We start from the raw sequence: 11,805 nt of genomic DNA, 5'->3' as shown, positions 1-11,805 counted from the left end.
AGATGGCCGCTTTTTTACCTTCAAGCCTTTAAGACCCCAGATGCTATATCTTGTGTGTAGCAGTACAACGTGTAACCACTAAGCCAGAAGAGCACTCAGATGCTATATCTTTTGATAGCTGGGCACTATCAGCTTTCTTCACCAAATTTTCTTATTTACCCTAAGCTTTGTCTTCAGTGGTTGTGTCGGGAAGGTGAGCATCATAGAATGCCAATTTAATAGAAGAAAGTATTCTTACATTCAGAGAGTACTTGAGTGAAGGTCCAATGTCCTTTCTTTTGCTACCTTAATACTAAACCTATAAATATAGGCACATAGGTCTATTTCCCCATCATATATAAATGTATTTGCATATGAACATGCCTTTATTTAGACCTCTATAAATGTTCTTTGTCTTATAGCTCTTTCCTCTGTTTCCTTTGACTTTCCTCTTGTCCCACTATCATGCTCAGTTTTCATTTGGGTTTCAGTAATTCCTCTTGGTTACATGACCCTTGATCATGCCCTACCAGATCTGCTGCACCCTCCTAACGGATTTGGATCTCTTGTTGTTCCCTTTTCCCTGGGTTTGTTAACACCACTTCCTTTCCCCCACCTCCTCTCCCATGTCCCCCTGGAACTGTCGGTCCCAGTGTTTTCTCCTCCAGATTGTTCATCCAGCCTATCTTATTTAGACAGACCTGCAGAGATAATAACATGCACAAAAACAAGACAGAGCAAAACCATGCAATAATATACAACAAAACAACTGCAACAAACCAATAACAAAAACACAAAACAAACACAACAAGAAAGAAAAGCTTGTAGTTAGTTCAAGAACTGTTTGTTGGGCTTTAGGACTGTTTTCCAGTCCAGTCTTTTGGGGCACCATACCCTGGCCCCAAAGTTCACCTTCTTTGGGGACCTCCTGCTCCATTCTCTTGCTGTTCCCTGGGGACCTCCTGCTCCATTCTCTTGCTGTTCCCTGGGGACCTCCTGCTCCATTCTCTTGCTGTTCTGTTGCACCCCCTTAGCATTTGCGTCCATATGGCAGGATCCAATCGAGTGCAATTCCCACACTGTGTATCCGGTGTTGACCCTGTAGGGCAATGGGTCAGTGAGGGAAATCATGTCTCATAGTGAGGCCGGCTATGTGGTCCTCTCTGTGGTCTGGCTGCTCTAATCGGGAACATCTTCCTCAAGGCTTGTTGGGCCATGATGTGCTTCATTTCACTCTCTCCACCTCCACCTTCATTTGCTCCCGTGCTCTGATCAGATATGTCCCTCTCAGCTGCAGATTCAGTGCCTTCCTTTGAAATAAATTCTTCTGGGGGTGGTGGGGCTGGTGTCCATGTAGTAGTTGGGATTGGGGCCGGCCCCTCAGACGTCTCCACTGGTTCCCTACTCCACGCCGGCATGTTGCATTCACATCCTGGAGCACTGGGTTGAAGGCCCCTAAGCAATTTTTAATCCAGTTACTGTCCATAAATCTACCTATTCTAGGTTTCATATACAGAAAATCAGACAAAATACAAACAGGAGGCAAACTAAGAACAAGGACTAGACAAAACAGAAAGACCTCAGTAAAAAGATAGCAGAAAGTAATAAAAATTGTCAAGTGGGAGGTCAAATGATAAGAAATTATATTTTAATCTAACAACATCGGCCATAATCAACTTTATATGAGGGGACACCCACCCCCAAAAAACAATTTTCCGCCCAAAAGCTATGTATTTAATTTTTTTTTTTTTTTACAAAACAATATCAACTTCAAAGTACTCTCCATTATACTTAATACGTTTATCAAATCTGGGATTCAATTCTTGGAAACATTTTTCAAATTCACCTGTTCGGATGGCTGATGACACTGCCCTCGTTTTTTTTCACCTCTTTTGTTTTCAAATCATTGTCCTTTTATGTCCCTCATCTTTTGCACAAACAAAAACATGCCTCAAGGAGGGAAGCCAGGTGAGTAAGTTGCATGGGGGGAGAGAGGCATACTGTTTTTTGTTTTGTTTTTTGACAAAATCTGGTGCACTGAGATAGCTGCATGAGCAGGTACATTGTCATGGTGGCATAACCAGTCCTCTGTGTGCCACAAATCAAGCCTTTTTTGTACTCTCTTATGCAATCTTTTCAGAACCTCTAAATAGAAAGCTTGATTAACAGTATGACCTCGGGAACCAATTCCATATGCACTACGAGTCAGCATTTTCGTCCATTCAGGAAGTTGACAGGTGTCCAGAATGAGTTTTGTCATCTATATACATGTTACCTTTTTTGGAAACAGAAAACCACTTGAGTTTTACCTTTAACACTGTCCTTGTAAGTTGTGTTCAATATCACACTAGTTTCTGCTCAAAAATTTCACAGCCTCATGCTGTTTTCTTAAATCCATCACAAAAAACAAGATTCAAGTGAAACTCATTTTACAAAAAAATTCACTGTGGCCAGAGAGAACCTTTTCAGGCGAGGCCACTGAGGGCACTAACCCAGAGCGAGTTGCTTGATGCTCGTCTATCTGGGGCAGAAATGTGTACTGCGAAAGCTCCTCCTAGCAGAGCTTTTTCTAGTCTTATTTGTGCGTGTGTGTGTGTGTGTGTGGGGGGGGGAACCTCTTACTGCTATCTTATCTGATAGAAAGACAGACATAGTCACATCCTTGAACTGTGGTCTGAGGAGGTTCAGCTGAGGTTTAATCCATGAGACCAAGCAAATGGTTTTTGGGCTTCCACTGTCATTCATAGACTTCTCCAGACCTCAGGTATTCACAATTTAAACTTTGATATCATTCTTTCCTTTGGATTTGGGTTTGATTATTTCCAACCCTTGAATCACACAGGTTAGTGTGCATCTTCCATGTGCACTTCATTGATGTCTCACTTAGGTGGCTGCTTGGGTTTTTGGGGGTTTTTTTTGGATGCTTATTTTAAGACAGACCTTTGAGACCCCAGACACTATTCTGTGAACTAGTCACCCTCTGATCTGTTTACCACACTTTGCTGTAGCATGGTTGGGAGTTTTAAATGACCTGTTTAATATTTTTTTAATTTATACTATTTCAGATTGTGATAGTTTGGGTGTAGGTAGTGTTTCTTGCAATGTTCCTATTTAGGTTTCATATTTTATTGGCATATAGTTCTTTATGGTATTCTTTTTTTTTTTCTTTATGGTATTCTTGTATCTTTTTGTTTCAATGGGTTCTGTTCAACATACCTACTTCTTTTTTTTAACTCGTGTTATTTGCATTTTTGCTTCTACAAACTTTGTTACATTTTCCAGTAGTTCTGTCCAGTTTATTAATTCTTTCATGAAGTAGTTTTTAAGTAGAATTTTACTTAGTTTCCATGCATTTGCTTTTTCCTCTCTTGATCTTGTTGTTGGTTTCAATTTTATAGCATTGTGATCTGAGATGATACTTTTTAGTATTTCCATTAAAATAGTTATTGACCTTTGCTTATAGCCTAATATATGGTCGTTTGGAGAGAGCACTAGAAAATAATATATACTGTGCTGTTTGTTGTGTGTTCGGTATACATTTGTGAGGTATAGTTGGTTAGTTATGTTGTTTAAATCTTCGTATCTTTGTTGAGTTACTATCTAGCTGGTAATGTCTATTGAGTTACTATCTAGCTGCTAATGTCTATTGTGGAATTTCTCTTTTGGAATCTGTTAAAGTTTGATGTGTGTTTGGGGGCTCTTTCATTGGGCACGTAGATACTTATTATGGTTATGTCCACTTGTCTGACCTTTTAATTACTATATGATGTCCTTCTTTGTCTCTTTTGCTAGTTTTTGCATTCAGGCTTTTTTTATTTTGCTTTCTTAAGACTATTAGTAATTGGGTGAAGATTTATAGAGCACTTAATCAGTTTAACATTCAGAAGTTCATACACATTTTGTTTCATCTCATTCACTGCAGTTTTCTTTCTACTTGAGCTTTTGGTATCAGCTCCTATTCCCCCCCCCCCTCGCTACTGTCCCCCCCCACACACAAACCCTTGATAATTTATAAATTATTATTATTTTGTTCTCCCTGTTTTCTGTCTCCTTTTTAACCCCTTTTGCTCTCCCCCTTCCCCATGCTGCTTCTTGAATTTTGATCACAGGTAAATTATAAATTTAACGGTGTCTTACATACTTCTTAGGCTTTCTTCATTTTTTAAAATCTTTTCTGATTGTTCCTCAGATTAATATTATGAGGTTGTCTTTAATCATGCTAATTCTGTCTTCTAGTAACTGAGTTGTACTTGTCCTTCTAGGGCATTACTTATTTCTGAAGTTTTACTTTTAATCTTCTGCATTTCTATGTACTTTTTGTGTGTGGTTTCAAATATTTCATTTGTCAGTTCTTGTATTTTTTCTTCTTAATTCTTCAAGTTTGTCTTGTGTTTTTCTTGAACTTTCTGTCAATAAAGTATAATTATATTTTGAACTTTTCTTATCAGGAAGTTTAATAGGATTTGTTCCTGCAGAAGGTTTTCTGGCCCTGTATTTTGGCTATTTGTTTAAGATAACGTGTTCTGATTTTTTTGGGTGTGATTTGAAGTTAACTGTTGTCTTTGAGACATTGTAGTGTTGTATTAATTTGCTGATTGTATATTACTTTGCTTCACCTTGATTTTTTGTTTGAATATATCCATGCAGCAGGGTGATATGTTACTCTGTTCAGTAATTTGACAGCACTGTGCCACTCACTACCTGTCTACCTGTCTCCAGGTGGATTTGGTTGCGGCCAATAGTGTGAATCTGAGTCTGAGTGCTGATCATGCAGAGCATCTGAGGGCAGGCTGGGTGTTGCCTGTTATCTGTTGTCCATCCAGTGGTGCTGCAGCAGGTAGGTGATTGCTAAAGGGCAAGCCGGGGGTCGGGTCGGGGGTGGGGGGCAACAGACAAACAGGTGTGGGTAGTGTTGCTGTCTCCCAACTACTGGGCAAAGAGAAAAATTTGGGGTTGAAGAGGTTCAGAAGAGGAAGGAAAAGGCAAGGGAGGAAATGGTAGTCTTAAAAAAAGGGGAAAAAATCAAACCTGACTGCTGTGGAAATGGGGTGTTCCTTCTGTGGGAATTTGTACTGCCAACACAGAGGGTCAGGGGCAGATACCACTGACAGAGGTGGTGAGGTGTGGGCTACCCACGCAACTGGATTAAAAAAAGGAAAATGGGACAAAAGGAAGAAAAACAGGAGCTTAGCTAAGAGTTGAGCAGAAAGTTGGATTGGGGGGCGCGGCGGTCATTACAGGAAAACGGACTTGTTAATTGTGAAACAACTGCAACAGGAATGTGGCGCTCATTTGGGTGGAGGGAGAAACACACTGTTCTTTGTGATCTGCAGGATCACAGCATTGCAGAAAAAGGCAAGAGGAACAAAAAAGGGAGGAGAGAAGGAAGAATTTAAAAATAAAGAATACAGCACAACACTGGTGAAAGTGAATGCAACACTCCTTCCGAGGGAGTGTGCACTGCACCTCCACTTGGACAGGGTGGGGCAGCAGGCACGGCCCACCATGAAGGCCTGCCCATGGGGAATACCTGTTGTGCAGAATCTAAAAAGAAAAAGAGCAAGAGGAAGGGAAAAAAAAAAAAAACAGGAAAAGAAAATGGAGCACAAAAGGGGAGAACTAGGAAAAAATCCAAAGAAGTAAGGTTGCAACTGGTGGTGGGCTGGAGAGTTGGGGTTATACCTCTGATCTCTGGAAGATGGTGCTAGGCAAGGAGAAAGGTCATAATTCACTCATCACTGATCACCAGCTTACTGGCTCCTACTCTGATGGAATACTTGTAATTACTTGTAATAACTAAAAATGTCTGTACTGCGTTAATTGGCTGTTTTCACCTCCTTGTTCACAGTTTTTGTTCAGTATTTTGGTCTCCTGGGTATTCTACTCCAGTCTTTCCTTAGCTCTGAGTTCCAGGATTGTCATCTGTATTTGTTTCATTTGGTTTCCCAAGTCTTTGTTCTAGAGGGTTTGGATAGTATACTTTCCTGACCAACTATTTTGGATCCATAATTCCATTTTATCAAAGAAGTGTTCAGAATCAATAAATCCTTAAAGACAGAAAGTAGTTGTAGTTGCCAGGTACTAGAAAAAGGAGTTAATGGGAAATGCCTATTAATAGTATTTCTTTTTTTCTTCTGCACAATCTATGGTATTTCTTTATAGAATGATGAACATGTTCTAGAATTAGAGAGTGGTGATAATTGTACAGCTTTTAATGTTCTAAAGGCCACTGACTGACTTGTACACTTATAACATTAATTTTTCTTGAGTCAGAAATTTTACGTAAGTTTTATTCTTGAATTGTATTCCCATTATACTTTCCCACAGAATATTTTCCTAATATGATGTATTTTTGTTCTGAAAGCCTTATTTCTTTCAGTTTTCTACAACAAAAGTAATGTATCTTAATTGAAGTCAAAGTAGTTTTGTTTTGTTTTTAATTTTGTGTAACTTATGTTGAATTTTTTCTTTTGGATCAGCTTATTAAAATTATCATTACATGGTTAATTAAGACACATTATATACTGAGACAAATGATTATTGATTAAAATTGTATTAGCAGTACAATTATTATCGAGATGAGTAGGCTCATAACCCACTCCACCCCGCCCCCACTTAGTTCATATCTATGTAAAGCAAGAAATGGAGTAAGGAGTACCAACAGATAGATAAAATAAAGATTGTTGTGCCCTAATAAGTACAGGGTTCAGAGGATAGAGTAATGATTACTGAAATGTGCATTATTTACAGTATAATCTATAATACATCGTATTAAGTTTATCTAAATATAATAAATTATTGAAAGAGTGATGAAACAAGCATAGAAGTGTTTGTTTAATATTAGGTAAGAAATGTGCATGCCCAGACCCAAAAAAATGAGTGGGAATTCGTAGTAGCTAGTCAATTTTTAACAAAAGAGAAATTCTTTGTAAAAATCTAAGACGTGAATGATCTAAAGATATAAAACGTATTAGTAGCCTTTTCCTTAAGGACATAGCATTGAATTTTTGGAGGTAAATGTAAAATGTTTTTACCTCCTCATTGAAATCATACAAAACATGTGTTTGAGGCCCAGAGACATCTGAGCTTCTGAACTAGGTGGCTGTTTGTTTATTACCTTCAAGCCTTTAAGACCCTTGATGCTACATCTTTTGATAGCAGGGCACCATCAGCTTTCTTCACCACATTTGCTTATGCACCCTATTTGTCTTCAGCGATAGTTTTGGTGAGGTGAGCATCATGGAATGCCTGTTCAATAGAACAAAGTGTTCTTGCATTGAGGAAGTACTTGTGTGGAGGCCCAATGTCCATCCTGCTACCTTAATACTAAACCTATAAATAAATGCACGTAGATCTATTTCCCCATCATCATATATAAATATATTTACATATGTACATACCTGTATTTAGATCTCTATAAATGCCTTTTGCCTCCTAGTTCTTTCCTCTATTTCCATTTACTTTCCTCTTGTCCCACTATCATGCTCAGCCTTCATTTGGATTTCAGTAATTTTTCTCAGTTACATTGCCCTTGATCAATCCCTACCAGGCCTCTCGCACCCTCCTTGCCACTAATTTTGGATCACTTGTTGTTCCCTGTCCCTGGGTTTGTTAACACTACTTCCTTTCCCCCACTTTCCCATCTCCCATGTTCCCACTGAGCGATCTGTCCGATGTTTTCTCCTCCAGATTGTTTATCCAGCCTGTTTTATCTAGATAGACCTGCAGAGCAAATAATATGCACAAAAAACAAGACAGAGCAAAACAAAGCAACAAAAGAAAACAAAACAACAATAAAAAACCAATGACAAAACAAAGAAAAGCCTGTAAATAGTTCAAGGTCTGTTTGTTGACCTTTAGGAATGTTTTTCAGTAGAGCCTGATTGGGTTGTTGCATCCTGGTCACAAAGTCTGTTTTTGGTACTCCCTAGTGGCTTTCTTGCTTTGTTCCCCTTGGTGTGATGGGGTCAGATCGGGCGCAGTTCCTACACTGTGTCTCCAGTGTTGTCCCCTGTAGGACTATGGGTCAGTGAGGGATGGTGTGTCTCATAGTGGGGCTGGCCCTTTGGTCCTCTCTGTACATTGGCTGCTCTGAGCAGGAATATCCTCCTCAAGGCTTGGCGGGCCAGGATGTGCTCCATTCTCTATTCCTCCCCCTTCATTTGCTCTCCTGTGCTCTGATCAGACATGTCCCTCTCCCTGAGCTGTAGCTTCAGTGCTGTCCTCTGAAGTAAATTCTTCAGGGGGTAGGGGTGGCTGTCCACGTAGTTGGGATTGGGGCTGGCCCCGCACAGTGTGTCATTTTTCCACCTCCCTCCCCAACCCTCCCTCCCTCCATCATGAACCCATGATAGTTTATAATTTTTTTTTTCATGTCTTAACACTGAACAATGTCTCCCTTCACTCACTTTTCTGTTGTCCATCCCACTGGGGGAGGGAGTTATAGTTAGATCATTGTGATCGGTTTCCCTTTCTCTCCCCACCTTCCCCTTATCTTCTTGTTAGGGCAACTCTCAATATTGGTCCTGAGGGGTTTATCTGTCCTGGATTCCCTGTTTTTCCAGCTTTTATCTGTACCTGTGTACATGCTCTGGTCTAGCCAGATTTGTAAGGTAGAATTGGGGTCGTGATGGGGGGTGGGAAAGGGGAAGCATTAACGAACTAAAAGAAAGTTGTATGTTTCGTCAGTTCTATACTGCACCTCCCCATGACCCTTCTGTAAGGGGATGTCCAATTACCTACAGATGAGCTTTGGGGGTCTCCTCCCCCTCATTCTAAACTTTGTTTTTTCTGTTGTTTTGCATATCCTAGGGTTGTTTTGTTTTCATTTCCATATGAATTTTAGAATCAGTCTGTTGGTCTCATTATTTCAAGGGCCTGCTGAGATTCTTATTGGGATTATTTTGCATTTATAGATCAATTTGGGAAAAATTGAAATCTTTATAATATTGAGTCTTCTGGTTCATCAACAAGGTCTATCTCTTAAGATTTTCTTTAATTTCTCTAAGCACTAATTTATATTGTACTTTTTATTATACAGATCTTTCACATTTTTGTTAAATATTTTACATTCTAATGTTAATGTGACTGGTTTGCATTTGGAATTTAAAATTTCCAATAACGTCTTGCTCTTATATAGAAGCATTTGATGTTTTTATGTTTGGGGGTGTTGCACCCTACTACAAGCTTGATAGAACTCACTCATCATTGTGTTTAGGGAGAGATTCCCATACATTTTCTACAAATGATTATGTTGTCTGCAAATAAAGACTATTACTGTTCTTTTTTTTTTCTGATAGGAATATCTTTTCTTTTCCTTGCCTGATAACACTAAGAATTTCCAGTACAATATAGATTACAAATGGTGAAAATTAATATCCCTTTCTTGTTTCTGATCTTGGGGATTAAACATTCAGACCATGTTAGTTATAGCTTTTTTTGTAGGTGCCCCTTTCCAGGCCGAGGGAGTTCTGCTTTGTACTTATTGACAGTTTTCATTAAGATTGTATGTTATTGTCAAATGCTTTCTCTTTATGGAGATGATAGTAGGATTTTCTTTTTTAGTTTATATGCGTGCTTGGGATGGGCCCCACTTAGTCATGATGTATTATCCTTTTGTTCTATTGTTAGAGAGAATTTGCTAGCAGTTTTCTTAAGAATTTTTGCAGCTATGTTCATGAGGAATGTTGCCTGTAGTTTCCTTTTCATACAACATCATATAGCATCTTAGTCTGGTTTCATTGTATCAGGCATTGATACTATTCTGTCCTTTCATAGAATGAGCTAGAAAGTAGTCCCTTAAGATTTTTAAAGAATTTGTATAGAATTGATCTTAATTTTTTCTTAAATGTTTGGGGGAAATTCACATGTTATCTGGGCCTGTGAGAATGTTTCTAATAACTACAATGTATTTAATAGATACAGGACAATTCATACTATCTAATGTTTACTAAATGAGCCTTGGTAATTTGTATCATTCATCCCAAGAATGTGTCTGTTCATCTCAGTTGAGTTTGATCACATAAAGTTCACAACAATTCTTTATTATCCTGTTTAATATTTACAGAATTTGTGATGTGTCAATTCTTATTATTCCTACCTAATTCTGGCAATGTGCCCCCCCCCTTCAAGAAGTTAGATTGATAAGTTTTATTTTCATATAGACCAGCTTCTGATTTTACTGATTTTTCTATTTTCTGTTAAGTCCTACTTTGACCTATATTATTCCCTTTCTTTTGCTTACATTAGATTAAATTTATTCTTTTTCTTTTCTAATATGACAGGCATTTAGTATCCTAAATCCCCCTTCTTCTTCTTATTGCTTTAGCAACATCTCACAAATTCTGATAACATGATTTATTTTTCATATACATTCTGTTCAAAATAGTTTCCAATTTATTTTTTAATTCATTGATTATTTAGGGTTATGTTAGCTAATCTCCAAATATTTGGTACCTTTTTGCAAATCTTACTGTAATTTGGACTCAGATCATTTTGAATTTAGAGGGGGTGGGTTATGACCTAAAATATGGTCGATTTTAGTAAATTTTTTTGTGCAATAAAGAATAGACAGTCTCAAAAAAAACAAGAGTAGACAGTCTCCTGTTTCAGGGTTGTGGGTTCTTACATTTTCTATTTAGGTGCTTGGGTAGTGATTGAGTCTACTACATTGTCAAATTTCTGCTTCCTTATTCTATCAATTATTTAGAGTGTGGTATTGAAATCTTGAACTCTAATTGTGAATTTCACTTTGAAATTCTTTTAGGTTTTGCTTTATGTAATATGAAGCTCTCCTTAAGTGCATAAACTTGTAAACTTGTTATGTACTCATGATGAATTGACCTTAATGTCTTTATTATTGTGGGGTAACTTTTTTTTAACACTAATGAAAGGTTTATGGGATGCACCATTTCTATTTCCTCAACAAAAACTCCAGATCCATTTACATTTACCTCGTACTATTTATGCTGACTTTTATCCACTTAATGAGAAATATACAAGGGGGTACCCAAAACAAATTGGAATTGTGCTGGGCGGAGCACGGTTTTCATAGTAGATGAGCTTCCAGCAACTCACTCTGAATTCGTGCACCCAGTGGCATCCCTGGGAAGGTTCTCTCTGTCACAGTGAATTTTTTTTGTGGAAGCAGTTTTGCTCAGACCTTGTTTTTTGTGATGTCCAATTTAAGAGAACAGCATGCAACTGTGAAATTTTGTTCGGTGCTTGGGAAAAATGCAGCAGAAACTCTTGTGATGTTGAACACAGCTTACACAGACAGAGCTATGGGAAAAACTCGAGTTCAAGCATAGGAGTGTTTTTCTTGTTTCAAAAAAGGTGAAATGTCAATTGATGACAAACCTCATTCTAGACTACGTCAACTTCCCAAATGGATGAAAATGTAGACTTGTAGTGAGTGCATTTGGAGTTCATTCCACCAGGTCAGGCTGTTAATCAACTTTCTATTTAGAGGTTTTGAAAAGATTGCATAACAGTGTGCGACAAAATAGGTCTGATTTGGGATCAAGCAAGGGACTGGCTATGCCAACACTACAATGCAATGTACCTGCGCAAGCAACCAGTTTTTGTCAAAAAACAACATGCTTCTTTGGTCCCACCTACCTTTCTTACCTGTCCTCCCTCTGTGCGACTTCTTTTTGTTTCTGCAATTTGATGACGTAGAAGAGGGTGAAAGAAAACGAGGGAGGTGCTGTCAGCCACTGAAACAGATGAGTTTGAATTATGTTTCCAAGAATGGAATTACAGATTTGATAAATGTATTAAGTGTTATGGAGAGTACTTTGAAGATGATAATGTTTTGTTTAAATA

The 11,805-nt window shown here is 38.3% G+C and overlaps 1 protein-coding gene across 4 annotated transcripts in view; it reads left to right on the top strand.

Moving 5' to 3' along the window:
• The window catches only part of GATAD2B (GATA zinc finger domain containing 2B), a 73,959-nt gene that overhangs the window by 34,902 nt on the left and 27,252 nt on the right, over positions 1–11,805 (top strand). For 2 of the 4 annotated variants that reach the window (XM_045298338.1, XM_004714628.2), the window contains exon 1: positions 4,699–4,816. The exons of the other annotated variants lie outside the window; for them this stretch is intronic. The gene's annotated coding sequence lies outside the window, so the exon portion shown is untranslated. Of the gene's footprint in view, positions 1–4,698; positions 4,817–11,805 lie in introns of those variants that run through there. 4 annotated transcript variants of the gene reach the window in all.

This window comes from Echinops telfairi, unplaced genomic scaffold, assembly GCF_000313985.2.
Source record: "Echinops telfairi isolate 266 unplaced genomic scaffold, ASM31398v2 ScPeMD7_7425;HRSCAF=8463, whole genome shotgun sequence".
Classification (NCBI taxonomy): domain Eukaryota; kingdom Metazoa; phylum Chordata; class Mammalia; order Afrosoricida; family Tenrecidae; genus Echinops; species Echinops telfairi.
The sequence above is the reverse complement of the archived record's forward strand: the minus strand, read 5'-3'. Positions and strand labels throughout refer to the sequence as shown.